At 40.4% G+C, this 15,069-nt stretch overlaps 1 long non-coding RNA gene across 2 annotated transcripts in view; it reads left to right on the top strand.

Annotated features, from left to right (window-relative positions):
* The first annotated feature begins 1,238 nt into the window (after window positions 1-1,238).
* LOC142180267 (uncharacterized) overlaps window positions 1,239-15,069 on the top strand; it is a 32,069-nt gene continuing 18,238 nt past the window's right edge. For both annotated transcript variants that reach the window (XR_012708570.1, XR_012708569.1), the window contains exons 1-2: window positions 1,239-1,339; window positions 14,995-15,051. This is a non-coding gene — a long non-coding RNA (uncharacterized LOC142180267). The remainder of the gene's footprint in view (window positions 1,340-14,994; window positions 15,052-15,069) is intronic.

Genomic DNA, 15,069 nt, shown 5'->3' with positions numbered 1-15,069 from the left:
AATACCTTGATAAGAAACAGAAGCACAAGTTTTACGATTGATACTGATAATTATTAGTTAATCCAGCAGCGTGGACATCTTTTTAACAATAGTATGCACTCTCTAGGTTAGTCCGTTTTCAAGTGCATGGTTATTCTCATAAGCAGTTAGATATTTTTCTTGGATGACCAAGGGTGTTTTAGTAATTTCATGCATGGATATTTCTAGAAGCTGGACCCATTATATTAATGGCAAAGGGTCAAATATACCCCTCTGATTTCGAAAATGGTCTAAGAATACCTCTCGTTATAGTATTGGGTTATTTATACCCCTGCAGTCATACTTTGGGTTCAAATATACCCCTCATTTAAACGGAGGAACACGTGTCATCGTCCTGTTGGTCAATTCTAAATATCTCCTAATTAATTAAAAAGACTCATTATCCATACCCGATTTTTTTTTTTTGTAAAAACTGAAAAAAACTAATTTTGTTTTTTTTACTAAAAACTGAAAAAAATATTTTTTTTTTCAGTTTTTACAAAAAAACTGCTTTAGAAAAAACGGAAAAATATTTTCTAAAACAATGTTTTTGTATAAATTAAAAAAATAAAAAGTTGAAAATCAATTTTCTAAAGCAACATTTTTTGTAAAAATCGAAAAAAACTGAATTCTTTTTACTGAAAAAAACGAAAATATTTTTTTCCACTTTTTACAAAAAAACTGCTTTAAAAAAAATTAAAAAATATTTTTTAAAACAATATTTTTGTAAAAACTGAAAAAAAAAGTAATTTTCTAAAGCAGTGTTTTTGTAAAAACTGAAAAAATAAATATTTTCTGCTTTTTCAGTTTTTAGTTAAAAATATTTCAGTTTTTCTAGTTTTTTTATTGCTTTTCATTGTTTTTCTGTTTTCACAAAAATATTATTTTAGAAAATTTTTTTTAGTTTTTTTAAAGCAGTTTTTTTGTAAAACTGGAAAAAAAAATATTTTTATTTTTTTCAGATTTTAGTAAATTTTATTTTTTGTTTTTTCCAGTTTTTATAAAAAAAAAATATTTTTTGGGTATGAATAATATGTCTTTTTAATTAATTAGGAGATATTTAGAATTGACTAAAATAACGATGACACGTGTACCTCCGTTTAAACGACGAGTATATTTAAACCAAAATTATAAGTGCAAAGGTATACATAGCCTAATAATATATTTGACCGTTATATTAATACAACACTCATTGAAATTGGACCACATGGGTCCTTTTGTTCTCCACGTGCTCCACTTTTTACTTTACCATTTATTGCCTTTCTTTTATATCTTTCCATTGTCTAATGTCCAGCCACTTCATCTTCTTCATTGGAAAAAGGTACGACTCTCCCAACCTTCTTCAAACCTTCTTATGTCTTCTTCTTCTTCTTTTTGCTTAAAATTTCTTTTTTTTTAAATTTCTTTATGCTTTCTGCGTTTCATTTTTCAATGTCTAATTTTAGGATTTGGTCTTTTCTGATTTTGACTGATTTTCCTATGTCTTGCATGTGTGAGCTCATTGAGATGAATAGTGGAAGTTAATTTATAGTGATTAGCACCTGCAAATTTCATATTTTTGTCTCCTGTTTCAGAATAAAATTTAGGACACCTAGAACTTTTGGCTATTTTTGTTGATTGCCTACATGCATGGCAACTGGAATTCTTTTTCTGCTAAAAATTTTATTATCTTTACTGTTTCTGGTGAAATTTATGCTACACTGAATAGTTTTTCGCTATTTTCATTTTTTTAAGATGAATTTCTGTGGGTTGATCCATAGGAAAATATGGGTCAAGAGTTAGGCATTTTCTTTGTACGATCTCTTAATTAGGTAGGAATTAGCGTCAAAGTAGTAATACTTTCTTTTTCTCTTTTGGTATAATATACTATCTTGGCAGTGACGGATGGTTAGTGTAAACAGGAGTGTTACTTACATATCAGAAAAGTTAGTTTGATAAGTTTCCTACAATTAAACTATAAGTTTGATGATCTTCTATATAATTAACACATGCAACTGGAGTCAAAGGTAGTCAAGAAGAATCTTCCCTCCTTGGACCATATTCTACGAATGGAGAAATATGTTTCTTTATAAAAACCCATCTTCAGCAAATATGCTTCTCTGATGCATTAGACTTTTAAGTATTGATATTTTTTATGAAATATTGCTTCTAATTTTTGTTGTGCTTAGGTGACTTCTTCTTCCTCCTCTCTCTTTTTTCCAGTAATTTTGTTGGAATAATGGGGTGTTCCCTTAATTATTTTTCCGGCATTTGTCTATTTCGATTTTTGCAGGATTATTCTGTGTCTTCCTCTTTTTTGTGGCTTTATTCATGCTTTGTGTGTTCCAATTTTCATCTTCTAATTTTGGGATTTGGCCTTCCCTGATTTTGACTGAGTTATCCTATGTCTTGCATGTGTTAGCTATGTCTTGGGATGCATAGTGAAAGTTAATTTATAGTGGTTACTTGCAAAATTTGGTCTTCATATCTGCTGTTTTGAATAAAATTTAGGACCCCTCCATCTTTTGGGAAGTTTTTTGTTGATTGCTTACATGCATGTCAATAATTCTACAACTAGGTTTCTATTTTTCCTCAAAATTATATTTTTCGATATCTGATGAGATTGCGACTACACTGAATTGGCTTGTTTGCTTAAATTGTTACCTTAGAATAAGTCTAAAGAACTAGCATTCATTGAAAAAATATTTGTAGGTGCTTCGTCGTGCTCCGTCGTTCACGCTACTTATGGTGCGATAGATTGACCAACGAAATGAATTATTTTATCAATTTAGAATAAATGTCTAGAGCTTTGAAATCGTGAAAGAAAATATAAAAGAGGAAAAGCCAATTGTGATTCTTTATTTTGAGGTGGTAAAGAAGGCACATGGAAGATTTCCGGTGGAGGTCTTTTCTGCCACCAACAAGAGAAAAGTTACCTCATCTTTGATTCTGTGATTTATTGTATTTTCATTCCTGCCCTCAAATAGCTAATAAATGATAAGATCATATATAACCATGGGTAGCTAGCTTCAATTCCAACTAGCGCGAAGATAGAGGATTGATCCCTTCCTACTAAAAGGCATAACATATTGTTTACCCGAAAAACAGATAAAGTTGAATTTGTACGTAGTTTTAAGGATACGTGGTGTAGCTTGATACAAATCGGAAAAGTATGTAGAAAAATATCGAATATTGACTGTAAAAAGGGAATGGAATACAAATCGAATCAAGTAGAAAGCGATTTATAAACAAGTAAGATGAATTAATGTCCAAAACCCACGAAAGGATATTCTTTGTTGTATCTTTATGTGAATATCAATAATCTTTTACATATTGGGAGTGTATAGATGTCTTAATGTCCCTTACAGAAATGATAGCCACTTTTTTATAGTGCGAGATCTTACTTTGGATATAATAAAAAATACATAATGAGATCCCATGATAGATCAGTTTGTTTAGCTTTTCCTTAATTCCCGCCGAGATTCTCTACCAAGTGCGGCAACAACGGCTCTTGTCTCTTAACTCGTTATTGGTCGGACTTGATATTGGTCGATCTCTAGATTTCGAGCTCGATACTGACTCGATCTCGATATTGTCTCGGGCTTGGTATTGACTTGGGCTCGGATCTTAAGTTCGATAACGCCACTTCCCATCATAGTTTGATTTAGACTCGAGCTCGATAATGTCTTCGAGCTCGGTATTGATCGGTCCCTGAATCTTGAGCTTGGTAACCTAGTTTCAGATCTCATCTCGGTATTATGAAAATGACCCTCGGTCCATCATGTTCCAATCTTGATTAATTACATGAAGGGCAAAACCGGTTTTGACCGTATACAGATAGTCCCCTCGTTTCTCGAGAAGAATGTGGCGAGAAACGACATGATTTTTCAATGATACGACTACATATACACTGACGTTTGTATCGAGCTCGACCATGATGTATGTGATAATTGTCCCGTCGGTTCAGTTACCAAGGCATTAAATGTGTGTCAGATGATGGTCGACCATTGTTGATATTGAATCGTCATTGCCAACTCTATAAATAGCTCATCTCTTTACCATTTTTTACTTTTAGATCTCCAATATTCATATCTTCTAAGTTCCTTTTCGCATCTTCTGAATTCTTCATCAGCAAATCTGTAATTTTCACTGCAAATTTCTTCTCAAAACACCAAAGTACTTCTGATCTTTGTTCACAGAAATTTAGATAGCCAAAACGTCAAAAATTGTTCCTCAAAAATAGAACGCCTCTTCATCGCGGCCTGCCGGCGACAAAACACTAGTGGAACCATGACCTGAGGAGTGTGTTCCCGGGGTGTGTGTTCTCACTTCTGATTTTAAGACCGATAGAACCTCACCGGTTCCCAGTCGATGCGAGCCAATATCGAGGTATATATGCTCGATAACTGAGGGATGTCTTAAACAGGTAAGGAAAGATTGCAACTGGAAGAACAAAGAAGTGATAATCCCGGCTCCCGAAGAAGATATTACTACTCATGTGAAAGGTTTTTTAAGTGTTTATACTTATCCTTTCACGTTGGGCCCCCTCGACCCTGTTGTCATCGATTTTTGTCGCCAATACCGCATAACCCTAGGCCAAATCCATCATTCTTTTTGGCGAATCGTTATTCTGATCCGCTTCTTCGTAAACAAAATCGAGGGGATACCTTTCACCATCGACCACCTCATCAGGTTGTACAGCCCCCGCTTCTATCGAGGTGGGTTAATAAAACTTCAACGCCGAGCTACCAAAGTACTGTTCTCGATCATAGACGAGGATAAGGACCGAGTTTGGATGAGGCGATTCATTCGAGTGAAGACTTCCGACCTTATCCCGGCCGAGAAGATGCCATTTCCTGCGGAATGGAATATGAAGCGTAAGTACAATTCTACTGTTAGCTCCCATTGTTTTGCTCCTTTGTTTCTTTCTCACCGATATCCTTTTCCGTGATATAGCGGTTGCTTGGACGCTCGGCACAATTCTTAACCTTATGCACTGGGTACGGGACCTGGCTTCGACCTCTACATATGTCGAGCGCTCGTGGCGCGATTTATCAAAGGGCCGATGGGAGGCCAAAACACATGGTAAGCTTCTTTCTCACGTCTTTGTTGACTTCATAAAGCATTTACTACTTATTTTCTTTTTATATAGGCCTTGACAAAGATGTTGTTATGAGGCCCTTATCTGGTAAGGAGGAGACTTCGATCCCGGCACCAAAACCGGTGAAGGACAAAAAGAGGAAAAAGATCTCAACCTCCGAGGATCCGGAGCCTAAGAAGAAGGCGGCTCGTAAGCTAAGGAAAAATATCATCCTTCTGACCGAAGACGCTGTTCGGCATCTGAGGGATGAAGATGAAGAAGAGGAAGAAGATGATTCCGGGCTGGTAGCCCGAGAGAAAATGAGCACCGAGGCGCCAAAGGCTACTGAATCGGTGAAGGCTGCAGAGATTCCATCTTGTGATGAGGGAGTCTCGGGAAGAGAATTGGTCGAAGTCCCTGAGTCGTCGAGGATCGAGGCTATCCCCCACCATAATGAGCCAATGGTGGGTATGGTTGCAGGGGCTGATCTCAAGGCCCCCCGAGATGGAGAGAACGCCCCAAGTGATTCACTTGGGGTAATAGAAATTGGAGGCTCCCCGCTGCTCCCCTCGTTTTCTGAGGAGATGATTAGAGAGGCTCGGGCCTTGAAGACCTTTTCTATCGAAGGAGGCCACGGAAGGGTGGATCTATTCCGCGATTATTTTACTGGGGTTGAAGATGCTATCGTCCTGAGCGACTTGGAGGTCCCGAGGAAGGACTCGGGTGAGGCATCGAGCCTCTTCAATGAAGCGCAACAAGCTCTAAATCGGGTAAGCCTTAACTCTCCATGTTGGTATTACACTTGTGTTTGTTTTTATCTTTATCTAACTTCTTTTCTTCTTTCTGCGTAGGACTCAACGCTTCATCGGGAAGCATTTTATCGGTCTCGAGCTGAGCTGAGTCGGTATGAGGCCGATTTTCGAGGGCTCACGGAGGAGAGAAATGCCCTTAAACGTTTCTGTGGGCAAAGAGAAAAGGAAATCAAGAATCTCCGAGCCGAGTTGGTCAAGGCTCACCAAGATCAGTCTGACCTGATCGAACAGGTAATGAAAGTCCTTAAAGCTCATGGGCTCGATTCGGGAACGGTGAGTAATATTTTGATCTCACAACTGCACCAAAAGATCGAGGTAATCGGGCAGCTCCGCGAGGAGGTCTATATGATAAAGGCAGAGACCTTGGGTTGGAAGGAAGGTATAGACCGCTTTGCTGCAGAAAAAGAGACTGATTTATCCCAATTGTCATCGGCCTAAAGTCAGCTTCGAGGCATAAAAGAGAAGAGCTCAGCTCAGGAAGGAAAAATAGCGGAGCTCGAAGCTCGGTTGGCTTCCGAATTTGCGAAGGCCAAATCCAAAGCCGAAATGGCTAAATCCGAGGCAGATGCGATCATGGACATCTACCGAGCTGATGCCGAGTCAACTCAAGTACAAGCGAAAAAAGCAGCCGAGACCGCTCAAAGGCTCGAGGAGATCCACACTAGAGGTTTCGATCTAGCCGACGAGATAATAAAGGCTAAAGAGTGTGAAACCGAAGCTGCAGCGCTGGTCTCCGATGATGACGACGATGATGATGAGAGAAAAAGTGGGTCCGAGAGCGGGGAGGACCTCGATGGAGAAGAAATTGCCCCCGGAGAAAATCAGGAACCTTAGGATTTCTCATTTTGATCTTTTGTGTAGGGTCCTGATAGAACCATGTAAATATCTTCATATATATAAAAATCTCTTTCTTTTCCGCCTTGCCTTTATTTCATTTTGTGCCTTGTGAAAATTTTGTTCATAAGTTCAAGGCTTTAGGTAATTTGATCGAAGTCGGACTAGTCGAGTGAGTACTTGCTCGAACTCGGTGTAGGTTAGCCCTTAGGCCTTATGGTCGAGTGAGTGTTGCTCGAAGTAGAAGTAATATAGCCTTTAGGCCTTATGGTCGAGTGAGTGTTGCTCGAACTAGAAGTAATATAGCCCTTAGGCCTTATGGTCGAGTGAGTGTTTGCTCAAACTCGAAGTAATGTAGCCCTTAGGCTTAAACGGTCGAGTGAGTATTTGCTCGAACTCGAAGTAATGTAGACCTTAGGCTTTATGAGTGAGTGTTTACTCGAACTCGAAATAAGGTAGCCCTTGGGCTCGATAGATAGTCCCCGAGTGAGAATGGTTGCTCGAACTCGAGTTAGGGTAGCCCTTAGGCTTTATAGTTGAGTGAGCATTTTCTCGAACTCGAAATAAGAATATCCCTTAGGCTCGATGGTCGAGTGAGTGTTTGCTCGACCTCGAAGTAATGTATCCCTTAGGCTTAACGGTCGAGTGAGTGTTTGCTCGAACTCGAAATAATGTAGCCCTTAGGCTTTATGAGTGAGTGTTTACTCGAGTTTGAAGTAATGTAGCCTTTGAGCTTTGTAGTCGAGTGAGAATGATTTCCTCGAACTCGTAATAAGAATAGCCCTTAGGCTCAATGGTCGAGTGAGTGTTTGCTCGAACTCGAAGTAATGTAGCCCTTAGGCTTAATGGTCGAGTGGGTGTTTGCTCGAACTAGAAATAATGTACTCCTTAGGCTTATGTGGATCATGATCTCGTTGACTTTTCGGTTGGCAGTCCCCATTTTATGGGGCCCTTGAGCCTGTTTGCATAATAGATCATGAAATAGAAAAATCTTTCCGAGATGTGAGGTATCAGTAAAGAAGAAATTTCTCTTTACAAGTCATTATACATGTGTTCATGTTTTGTGCCAGGTCTCGAGCAAACTACATGGGCATGGTTCGTTTTGACCATTTGGCCCTTACAATTTTTCCTATCGAAACCCTGTTGCCATGATGTAACTTTCTTGCATCAAACTTAATATATTCGAGGGTAATGCACCCAGTATTCAAGGTTGATTGTAAAGAGGCCTCAGATACTGTTGAGTTGTTCTAAGTTAGCACAATCAATGGTTGCCTCGTTAAAAATCTTGCCGAAAACCCATTTGGGATAAAACCGGTCTAAGGGAATAGTGCAACGCGTGCTTTCTGACCTAAAGGCTTCGAGTTGAATAATTCAACCCTGTTTCTGGTCGAACACCTACAAGGTTTAATTTCGAAATATAAATGAACATGGGAGGGTCATACCTTAGCAGTAATATCGTTTTAGGTGCAAAACGTTCCAATTACTCGGTAGTTGTTTGTCGTTTATCACGTCGAGCTTGTAGGACCCCTTTCCGACGATTTCGAGGACCTGATATGGTCCTTCCCATTTCGGACCCAATTTTCCTTCATTCGAATTTCGGGTGTTGAGGGTGACTTTCCTTAGTACCAAGTCCCCGATTTTAAAATATCAAAGATTAGTTCTTCGGTTGTAGTATCTTTCGATCCACTGTTTTTGGGCTGCCAATCGGACGAGAGCGGCCTCTCGTCTTTCTCCCAATAATTCAAGGCTCATGTTCATGGTTTCGTTATTTGACTCCTTTGTTGTATATCGAAACATGATGCTAGGTTCTCCGACCTCAACCGGGATCAAAGCTTCGATGTCGTAAACCAACAAGAATGGCGTTGCTCCGGTATTGGATTTCGATGTTGTGCGATATGCCCATATGATCTCGGGCAGTATTTCTCTCAATTTTCTTTTGGCGTTGGTCAATCTCTTCTTAAGATTTTGGATGATGGTTTTGTTGGTCGATTCGGCTTGTCCGTTTTTGCTGGGATGGTACGGTGTTGATAGGATCCTTTTGATTTTGTGATCCTCGAGAAATTTAGTTACTTTGCTGGCGATGAATTGTTTTCCATTATCACATACAATCTCGGCTGGCACCCCGAATCGACATATGATGTTGTCCCAAATGAAGTCTATCACTTCTTTTTCTATGACTTTTTCGAAAGCCTGTGCTTCAACCCATTTAGAAAAATAACCAGTCATAAACAAAATAAACTGAGCTTTACCTGGGGCCGATGGGAGGGGACCGACGATGTCCATTCCCCATTTCATAAAAGGCCATGGAGATAGGACCGAGTGGAGCAGCTCCTCGGGTTGATGAATCATGGGCGCATGCCTTTGGCATTTGTCGCATTTTCGAACGAACTCTCTTGCATCTTTGCCCAGATCGGTCCAATAATAACCCATTCTAATTGCTTTGTGGACCAGTGAATCGGCACCAAAATGGTTTTCACAAGTGCCTTCGTGAATTTCCCGTTGGATGTAATCGATATCTCATGGTTCCAAACATATTGCCAATGGTCCATAGAACGTCCTTCTATACAACGTTCCGTCCTCGGACAAGGTGAACCGTGCTGCCTTTACGCGCAAAGCTCTCGATTCCTTTGGATCTGATGGAAGCTTCCCATTCTTGAAGTACTCTGTATATTTGTTTCTCCAATCTCAGGTTAGACTTATGGAGTTTATCTCGGCGTAACCTTCTTCGACCACCGATCTTATGAGCTGTACTACAGTCCCCGAGTTGAGTTCGTCTTCCTCGACCGATGAACCTAAGTTTGCAAGAGCGTCGGCCTCGCTGTTCTGCTCTCGAGATACATGTTGCAAAGTCCATTCCTTAAATCGATGTAGAGTAACTTGTAATTTATCCAAGTATCTCTGCATTCGATCTTCTCGGACTTCAAAAGTCCCGTTGACTTTATTTACCATGAGGAGGGAATTACATTTAGCCTCTATCACCTCGGCTCCCAAACTTCTAGCTAGTTCGAGACTTGCAATCATGGCCTCATACTCGGCCTCATTGTTAGTCAATTTTGTAGTTCTAATAGACTATCTTACTACATTACCTGTGAGAGATTTTAGTACAATGCCCAGTCCGGACACTTTTGCGTTCGAGGCATCGTCCGTAAAGAGGGTCCAGACCCCCGAAAAGGTACCCGATTTTATCAATAATTCCTTTTCAATCTCGGGTACGAAGGTCGGCGTAAAGTCAACCACGAAGTCTGCTAAGATTTGGGATTTGATAGTGGTTCGAGGTCGATACTCGATGTCGTACTCGCCGATCTCTATGTCCCACTTGGCCAATCTACCTGACAGTTCTGGTTTGTGCAAAATATTTCGAAGAGGATAAGTTGTTACAATATGCATCGGATGGAACTGGAAATATGATTTTAGTTTCCTAGAGGCACTTATCAAAGCAAGCACTAATTTTTCTAAGTGTGGATATCTAGTTTCGGCCTCACCTAAAGTTCGACTGACATAATAGATAGGGAATTGCGTACCTCGTTCTTCTCGAATCAGGACTCCACTTACCGCTATCTCCGAGATAGCTAAATACAGATAAAGTTGTTTGTCCGCCTTCGGGGTATGAAGCAACAATGGGCTCGATAAATACCGTTTTAGCTCTTCCAAAGCTTGCTGACATTCCGGAGTCCATGCAAAATTGCTTTTCTTCTTAAGCAGAGAGAAAAATCGATGGCTCCTATTTGAGGATCTCGAAATGAATCGTCCCAGAGAGGCTATCCGTCCCGTTAGTCTCTGTACGGCCTTTACGTTATCTACCACTGTGATGTCCTCAATAGTTTTAATTTTATCGGGGTTAATCTCGATTCCTCAATTGAACACCATGAAACCAAGGAACTTGCCCGAGCCGACCCCGAATACACATTTTTCAGGGTTGAGCTTCATAATGTATTCCCTCAGTATGTCGAAAGGTTCCTGCAAATACTTTAAATGGTCCCCTGCTCGTAGGGATTTAACTAACATGTCATCAATATAAACTTCCATTGATTTTCCTATTTGCTTTTCGAATATTCGGTTTACTAGGCGTTGATAAATTGCACCAGCATTTTTTAGACCGAATGGCATTATATTATAACAGTAGGTACCGTACTTAGTGATAAACGAGGTCTTTTATTGATCCTCCGGGTTCATCTGTATTTGGTTGTACCCGGAATAGGCATCGAGAAAACTGAGAATCTCGTGGCCGGGCGTTGCATCGATCATACGATCGATATTATGCAAAGGAAAAGAATCCTTAGGGCATGCTTTATTCAGGTCTTTATAATCTATGCACATTCTTAGCTTGTTCCCTTTTTTAGGGACTACCACTATATTTGCTAGCCATTCAGGGTATTTTACTTCCCGAATTGATCCTATTTTAAGGAGTTTGATTACCTCGTCTTTGATGAAGGCATGTTTGACCTCGGACTGGGGCCTTCTTTTTTGTTTTACCGGGTGGAATTTTGGGTTTAAGCTTAGCCTATGAGTAGTGATTCCCGGTGGGATCCCTGTCATGTCAAGATGGGACCAAGCGACACAGTTCATGTTAGCTATAAGAAATTGAATAAGCTTTTTCCTGAGCTCGGGATCTAACCCTGTGGCCAGATATACCTTTCGTTCGGGCAGATGTTTGATTTGCGTGATTTGATCCAGTTCTTCGACCGTTGATTGGGTAGCGTCGGAATCATCAGGGACCACGAATGATCGAGGGACCCCATGTTCATCATCTTCGCCAGTCTTCTGATTCTCTAGCTGGGTCGAAGCTGGCGTTTGTGATTGCTATTTGGTATCCTATTCCTCCTTCGAATCTGATCCATTTGTCGATGATAGTGTAGATATCATAATCACCTCATCGATGGAAAATATTTCTTTTACGGCCGGTTTCTCTCCGTAGATCGTTTTGACTCCCTCTGATGTTGGGAATTTCAGAACCTGGTAGAGGGTCGAGGGTACGACTCTTATATTGTGGATCCACGACCTTCCAAAAAGAGAGTTATACCTTATGTCGCCTTCGATCACGTGGAACGTCATTTCTTGGATGGTCCCGGCCACGTTTATTGGCGGGATTATCTCGCCCTTAGTAGTTTCACATGCCATATTGAATCCGTTTAGAACCAGGGTTGCGGGCACGACCTGATCCTGCAGACCAAGCTGCTCTACGACCTTCGATCTAATATTGTTGGCCGAACTACTTGGATCAATTAACATACACTTAACTTGAGTTTTATTCATAAGTACAGATATTACCAGTGCATCTTTATGGGGTTGAATGATTCCTTCTGTGTCCTCATCACTAAAGGACAAAGTTCCTTTAGGTGTGTAATCCTGAGACCGAAGTCGCTTATCTCTCTCAATCGACATCTTAGTGCGCTTAAGCACTGGCCCCTGGGGATATAGATCCCACCGATGATCATATGGATGATGTGTTGTGGCTCTTCTTGTTCGTTTTGTCTTCTGAAATCCATGTTTTTGAAATGGTTTTTGGCCCGGTCACTTACAAATTCTCGAAGGTGCCCTTTATTGAATAACCGGGCTACATCCTCTCTCAATTGCCTGCAATCTTCCGTTCTGTGGCCTTAAGTGCCATGATATTCACACATTTGATTAGGATTCCTCTGGGATGGATAGGTCTGCAGAGGTCGAGGCCATTTAGTATCTTTGATACTTCCGATAGCCGACACGATGGCTGATGCATTGATGTTGAAGTTATATTCCGATAACCGCGACGCTTCTTTAGGTCCAGTATGCCTGTCGAACCCATTCTTGTTCATCAGCCTCCGAGACCCTTGGCCTCGATCACTTCTTTTATTGCTTTGTATGAGATTACGTCTTGGTTTGTTGCCCCTATAATCTCCACTTATGGCCGGTATCGGTCCCTGATCAGCCTTTGTTTTCTGTTGACGTCCCCTTTAATAACGAACTCAGAACCCAACTGGTCGTCTTCGACTCTAATCTTCGATTGATACCGATTGTGAACATCGACCCAGGTAATAGCTGGGTATTCGATCAGGTTCTGCTTCAACTGTCACGAAGCTATCGAGCTTCGTTCGTTCATACCTTGAGTGAAAGCTTAAACAACCCAATCGTCTGTGACTGGTGGTAGGTCCATTCGTTCCATTTGGAAAAGAGATACGAATTCTCTTAGCATCTCGTTATCTTTTTGCCTTAACTTGAAAAGGTCCGATGACTTTCTGGTCTCGACCTTTATGACTCCAGCATGTGCTTTTACGAAAGAATCTACAAGCATAGCAAAAGAATCGATAGAGTTAAGACGGTAAATTATGATACCACATCATTGCTCCCTTTGATAAGGTTTCACCGAATTTTTTCAATAATACAGATTTGATCTCGTCGTCCTCTAGGTTGTTCCCTTTAATGGCACATGTATAAGAGGTGATGTGTTCGTTGGGGTTGGTCGTTCTATTATATTTAGAAATTTCGGGCATGCGAAACTTCTTGGGGATCGGTTTGGGAGCTGCGCTTGGGGGGAAAGGCTTTTGTATGAATTTTTTGGAATCCAAGCCTTTCAATATCGGTGGTGCCCCGGGGATCTGATCAATGCAGGAGTTATACATTTTCACCTTTTTGTCATTTGCTTTAATCCTCCTTTCTCCTGACTCTATTCGTTTCGTCAGTTCCTCGAGCATCTTAACAATTTCGGGATTAGTCCCCGATTCTTGCTCGTTTGACCTTACTACAGCTGGCCCCATTTTGCGGGTGACTTCTTGGGGTGGACTGGGCTCGAGCCTGGTCGATTCCTGGGTTTGGCTCTGCAACTGGGCTATTGCTACTTGTTGAGCTTGCAACATTTCAAAAATTATACGCAAGCTGATTCCGTTTTCCTCAGCATTTTGGGTATTTCGAGTTGCAGATCGAGTTCCACCTTGAATGCTATTTTCAGGGTCGGAACGTTGGTTTGCCTCGATGGCCACATCTGAATTAACGTCTATTGACTCTTCGACCCGAGCTCCAACGGGATCGACAAGTGGCCTTTCACCCCGGGCGTTAAGTTGTTGTTCTCATCTTGAAGGCCAACTTCGTTGTCGATAGGTAGGGCCATTAATTGTGAATTCGTCATTTTCAGCCTGAAATCAAAGATACTTCCAAGAGCAAGTGTAAAATAGTGTGTTTCACATAGATTCATACCAAATAACCACTATTATCCTTAGCCCCACGGTGGGCGCCAAACTGTTTACCCGAAAAACGGATAAAGTTGAATTTGTACATAGTTCTAAGGATACGTGGTATAGCTTGATACAAATCGAAAAAGTATGTAAAAAAATATCGAATATTGACAGTAAAAAGGGAATGAAATACAAACCGAATCAAACAGAAAGCGATTTATAAACAAAAAAGATGAATCAATGTCCAAAACCCACAAAAATAATCTTTGTTGTATCTTTATATGAATATCAATAATCTTTTACATATGGGAGGGTATAGATGTCTTAATGTCCCTTACAGAAATGATAGCCACTCTTTTATAGTGGGAGATCCTACTTTGGATATAATAAAAAATACATAATGAGATCCCATGATAGATTAGTTTGTTTAGCTTTTCCTTAATTCCCGCCGAGATTCTCTCCAAGTGTGGCTACAACGGCTCTTGTTTCTTAGCTCGATCTTGGTCAGACTTGATATTGGTCGATCTCCAGATTTCGAGCTCGATACTGACTCGAGCTCGATATTGTCTCGGGCTCGGTATTGACTTGGGCTTGGATCTTAGGTTCGATAACGCCACTTCTCATCATAGTTCGATTTGGACTCGAGCTCGATAATGTCTTCGAGCTCGGTATTGATCAGTCCCTGAATCTTGAGCTTGGTAAACTGGATTCAGATCTCATCTCGGTATTATAAAAATGACCCTCGGTCCATCATATTCCAATCTTGACTAATTACATGAAGGGCAAAATCGGTTTTGACCGTATAGACATATATAATTGTTATTGCTAATTTGAGATTCTTGATACCAACTGGACAATTGCTTTACATGTTTTTACATTGCTGTCCTTGAGGTTCGTGATACCAACTGGACAATTGCTTTCCATGTTCTTAAATTAGACTAACAGAAACAGAAAAGGAAATGGGTTCTCGATCCGAAATCAACACTGTCTGCTTTTACCTTCAGCTGTATACACGCATGATATTTACCTCAAGCAATACTAATATATCATATTTTCTCCGCAAATTATCACATATGTTTCCTCGATTCAGCTTGAATATAATGGTTATTCAATTCTAATTTTTCAGGCTCTTGAGATTGAACTTTGCTCTAGGGGGAAAGTAAAAACAGTATTGCTACAGCAGGTAATTTTCGCAACTTCT

Source organism: Nicotiana tabacum, chromosome 4, assembly GCF_000715075.1.
Source record: "Nicotiana tabacum cultivar K326 chromosome 4, ASM71507v2, whole genome shotgun sequence".
Taxonomy (NCBI): domain Eukaryota; kingdom Viridiplantae; phylum Streptophyta; class Magnoliopsida; order Solanales; family Solanaceae; genus Nicotiana; species Nicotiana tabacum.
The sequence above is the reverse complement of the archived record's forward strand: the minus strand, read 5'-3'. Positions and strand labels throughout refer to the sequence as shown.